At 39.4% G+C, this 5,368-nt stretch overlaps 1 long non-coding RNA gene across 1 annotated transcript in view; it reads right to left on the bottom strand.

Moving 5' to 3' along the window:
* Nucleotides 1-5,167, bottom strand: part of LOC106724472 — a 21,597-nt gene extending 16,430 nt beyond the window's left edge. Inside the window, exon 1 of the long non-coding RNA XR_001360276.1 lies at nucleotides 5,155-5,167. This is a non-coding gene — a long non-coding RNA (uncharacterized LOC106724472). The remainder of the gene's footprint in view (nucleotides 1-5,154) is intronic.
* Nucleotides 5,168-5,368: the final 201 nt, after the last annotated feature.

Below are 5,368 nucleotides of genomic sequence, written 5' to 3' on the forward strand. Positions count from 1 at the left end.
TCGCCCTCCTCCCGGTATTAGAACACTTCACCTTCTATTTATAGACACTCTTCCGACCGCAGACCTAGCTCGCCCTCGCTCTCCTTCCCTCCTTCGTGAAGGAGGGAGCGAAAAATCCTACCTAGAATGGAAGATCCTGAACTCAGTGATAAGGGGGAATTCTGTTTTGTGCTGAACGATTTCAACGGCTGCATGCACTGCCGGTCTGGGAGCTCTCTCTGGCACAGGGAATTCCCCAATTTTCTAAAGCTGAAAAACGTACACGAGTTTGTTTTACATCTCCTAAACATGTCAAATAAATTCTTAGTCTCTTGTGAGTTCATGAAATATTCGCCAAGAATTTGCTCAAACTGGGTAAGACGCAAACCCACTGAACGCGGGGGGAAGATGTTTCTAGCTGGCTTGCTGTATTTGCTACAAACCAGCCATTCTAACCGTACACATTGAGAGCATATAAAGGGGAAATACAGCACGTTTCAAACAAAAGCAAAGTTTGTCTTGGGGCTTTTTTTAAATTGTGGCTTTTGATACGACTTTGTGCTTTTAGATGTACACTATCCATGTAATTATAGGTGATTAAAAATAATTCTTACCTAGTCACATTAACATTTGCAGTAATTAAAACAGGGAATTTTTCAAAACTGTAATTTATTTCTCATAATTTAGTTGCTAGTCAATGCTAAAGAGGAAGCCTTGATGACTATCTTTCATCTTGGTTTCTATTCAGTTTCACTTTATAAACTCCAGAGTCGATCAAAGAAGTACTGCCCTTTAGATTTATTAAGGAAAAGGATATGCATATATAGATATAAGCCTTTCAAAAAAGACTTTATCTTTCAGAGCAAGTTTAAGTTTACAACAAAATTGAGAAGGATGTACAGAGATTTCCCATATACCCTCTGCCCTCACACATGCATAGCCTCCCCCATTTTCAACATCATTCACCAAAACGGTACCTTTTTTAAAAAAACCAAAACACACCAAGGATGAGCCTACCCTGACACATCATAATCACTCAAAGTCTATGGCTTACTTAAGGGTTCACTCTTGGTATGTACAGTCTATAAGCTTGGACAAATGTTTAATAATATATGCTCGTCTTTATAATATCATCCAAAGCATTTTCACTGCCCTAAAAATCCTCTGGGCTTTGTGTAGGCCTGTTTTTTGAAGGCCTAGCGAAGCCACAGCTTGGTCACCATGCAGGTAATTCTAAGACCACAAGAGGCAGGCAGGGTAATATCTAACGTGATATTCTTGCTAACATCTAGCCTATAAAGTGAGGGGTGTCTGTAATAATAGTATTATGACATGGTTTTACCGTGGAGAGTGCTATGCCCTTGTACTGTATAAGTACTTAATAAAGTTAAAGAACAACCACAATAGCAATTGTTATAGTGCATTATAAAATACCCATTTGATGCTGGGATCCCCATGAAAGGCAATTTGGCAATAGCCATCACATTTTTATTAATTTTTTTTTCTTTAAAAGAGAGGAAGGGAGAGAGAGAGAGAGAGAGAGAGAGAGAGAGAGAGAGAAGCATTGATGTGAGAGAGACACATCGACTGGTTGTCTCCCACATGTACCCCTGACCGGGTGGGAATCGAGCCTGCAGTCGAGGTACGTGCACTTGACTAGAATGGAACCTGAGACCCTTCAGTCCACAGGCCAACACTCCATTCACTGAGCCAAACCGGCCAGGGCACCATCACAGTTTTCAATGCACATGCCCTTGGACCCGGCAATTTCTCTCTTGGGAGTCTATCAGTTACATTATACACATGAAGTCATTGGTTGTCATAGTGTTTGTATGAACAAAAGGTTAGAAACAATATAAATGTTCTGTAGTTATGGTACGTCTATAAGATTAACTATTACAGTCTTTTAAAAAAAACCATTTTTATTGAGTTCAGAGAGAAAAGGAGAGGGAGAGAGAGATAGGAACATCAGTAATGAGAGAGAATCATTGATTGGCTGCCTCCTGCACTCCCCACACTGGGGAACCCGACCGACCTGGAATCCAACTGTGACCTCGTGGTTCATAGGTCGATACTCACTGAGCCACGCTGCCCAACCCAAGCTTGAAGGAGATTAAGGTAGTGAAAAAAGAAAGATGCATAAACATTATAAAACATTATAATTTATATTATAAAAATAAATATACTGCATATATTAACATGTATATATCACACACACACATATATATGGGAATATTTATGAAACTGGTAATAATATTTGCCTTTTGGGAGGTAACTGGGAGGCTGGGATGGGACAAGAACTTATTTTTTATTATGTATCCTCTTGTATCTTTGAATTTTGTTCCAATAGCATTCATCATCCATTAAAATATTTTAAATTAAAAATACCTTTAAATTTCTTTCTAAATTTATTCACATATGATAGATCTCTCTTTCATTTATGGCAGTTCTATGTTTGGGATTATTGTCATTTTAGAGAATTTTACTGTGATGAAACAAAACAAAACTAAGCTAAGCTTTTATCCTCAGTATTCTTTTAACCTTGCTCTACCTGATCTATGAATCATCATAGAAATGCTTTGCCCAGAGGTTGCTAGAACTTTATTACCATCATTTTTAAAGATGGCACTCTGTTGTTGATTTTTGTTCTCTGTGCTTGTGATATGTTATGAATGGGAGTAGTGGCAGAGTTAAAGGTCAATTGAGTAACTATTATAAAATAATTATGTAGAGACTTATAACTCATCCATTTTATTTTTGCACCATTCTATCACTTAAAGTCTTGTTTATCAGAATTCATATTGCCTACAATGACTTTCTATGTGAGAGATCAAGTGGGTAGATTTCAAAATATTTCAGTGTGCTCAGAGTACTTCTGCCTCCGTTACAAAGTGGAAAAAACAACAACAGAGGCAGAGGCAGTGGGGTAGACAAAGGGTGTGCACTAGGGAGTAATACCAGAAGTGAGCCAAGTTATTTATATTTTCATTTCCATTGTAGGTTTTTTCCCAGCTTTATTGAGAAGTACTTGACATATAACATTGTATAAGTTTAAGGTGTACAATGTGTTGATTTGACACACTTCCATACTGCAAAGTGATGTCGGTATTTCTTACATACACTCATGTAAGTGTATGTTGTTACTCTTCAGAGGAACAACAGGAATGAGTGTAGGATTGATGTTGCCCGGGTGGTTTCCTTTGAGGGCCCAGCAACCAATGCCTTGTGATGAAGAAGATAATGAAGACGAGGAAGGATATCTGAGAACAAACAGAAATGGCAAGAGTTTACGGGTGTATGGGCTAATGTATGGAGAGCCTGGCAGATAAAAAGGACTCAAAATAGAATTACTATTGGAAAGAGAGGTTTGCAGTGGTCGCCAACATGACATGTTGTGTTTGGGGTCATAGGATAGGGCTGCCCATAGCCCATATTCCACTTTCTTAAGAACCAAAAAGGACTTTTGTAACCACTTTCATAAACCATTTTCATGAAAAGTGAACCACTTTTCATAATAGTATAGTGCCAGGTATACTATCATTCATAGAGAGTTTTTAAGAAACATTAATCTAAGCTAACTTTACTCTCTACTTTATTTATTTATTTATTTACTTAAATATATTTTACTTATATTTTACAGAGAGGAAGGGAGAGAAAGAGGGATAGAGAGCTAGAAACATCGATGAGAGAGAAACATCGATTCAGCTGCCTTCTGCACACTCCCTACTGGGGATGTGCCCGCAACCAAGCTACATGCCCTTGACCGGAATCGAACCTGGGACCATTCAGTCCGCAGTCCAGTGCTCTATCCACTGAGCCAAACCGGTTAGGGCTGCTCTCTCCTTTAGCTTAGCTTAGCTCTAAACAATAGTCACGGCTTTTAGGTGTCAATGATATATGTAGTATGCATTTTAGAATAAAATATGTGTATACTATTAGGATAAAAAAGGTTTGTGAGCCTGCTGAAAGTATCTTCTGTAGCATGTCTACTACAGGAATGGAGAGATCGCCATGTAATTGTCCTTGATGATCTTGCCACACCATAAAGAGGACCCTGTGAGGCACTTGCCCACTCCTTCTCCCTTCAACATCTTAGATTTGGTTTGGAAAAGCATGCTGTGCGCCTGCTACTCATGCGGCAAGGCAGGCACTTTCAGAGCAGAAAGCTTTTCCAGCCCGTGGCCATGCTCGTCCCTGCATGATTAGACCTTCGTACATTCGTGTGTCTGCGTATTCACGTTCTGGTGTATGCTTGCATTGCTGCTGGTCTCAGCTCAGAAATGACACTTTCAGATAAATATACTCCGGATAGCTACTTAAGAACAAGATTAAATTATGTGCATCGTGAAGCAGTTGGGGAGGGAGGGGATGCTTGGGGGAAGAGCCCAGTTTGTATAACCTGTCTGGCAAAGCCTCAGGATACAGAAGAGTGAGGTTGGGGAAAACCTGATCTTTTGGAATTGGCTTAAGATATACTAGCCTATATCATATTATACAAAAGAATATATAAAATGAAAGTGCACCATGCTGAAAAAAATAATAAATTGAACACACATGCATCTACCACCAGGCTTAAGAAATAGAACATCATGTGGCTCAGTGGTTGAGCATCAACCTATGAACCAGGAGGTCACACCTGTCCAAGTTGCAGGCTTGATCCCCAGTGAGGAGCATGCAGGAGGCAGCCAATCAACGATTCTGTCTCATCATTGATGTTTCTATCTCTCTCTCCCTCTCCCTTCCTCTCTGAAATCAACAAAAATACATTTAAAAAGAAATAGAACATCCCCAGGGCCTTAGAAACCCCCGAGTGCCCATTTCTCAGCACCTTCGCCTCCCTGGCTTCGCCTCAGGAATACTTTTCAGAATCATGTTTTACTTTATAGTTGCAATGGTTATGTATGTATTCCTGTATAACATCGCGTTTCATTTTCTCTGCCTTTCGAACTATAAATAGATGGACTCTTTGATGACTTGCGTTTTTCACTCAACATTCTATTTTGAGCCTCCTCCAGGCCCCTTCTCTCTCTCCCTATTGCCGACCTCCAGCCCAGATCCCCCGCTTGAATTCTTGCATTTATTTCCTGACCAGGCTCCCTGCTGATAGATTCTTCCCTCCAGAATTCATTGTGCAAAATCCCACCAAATGTTCACCAAAAAAAAATGTGAAGTTACATTTAAAACTGTGTTCTAGAAGCATATGAAGTGGCATGAGAACTGTTTACCATATATGATTATACATTTCTAAATTTTGTACACATATAGACCAAAATTTTAATAGTGGCTCTCTCTGGACAGCAAGATGATATATAGTTTAATTTTTTTCTTTGTAAGTTTCCAAGTTCTCAAGAGATGACATAAAACTTTGGAAGTGGGTTCTGGGTGTGAC

The sequence above is a fragment of the Myotis brandtii genome, unplaced genomic scaffold, assembly GCF_000412655.1.
Source record: "Myotis brandtii unplaced genomic scaffold, ASM41265v1 scaffold84, whole genome shotgun sequence".
Lineage (NCBI taxonomy): Eukaryota > Metazoa > Chordata > Mammalia > Chiroptera > Vespertilionidae > Myotis > Myotis brandtii.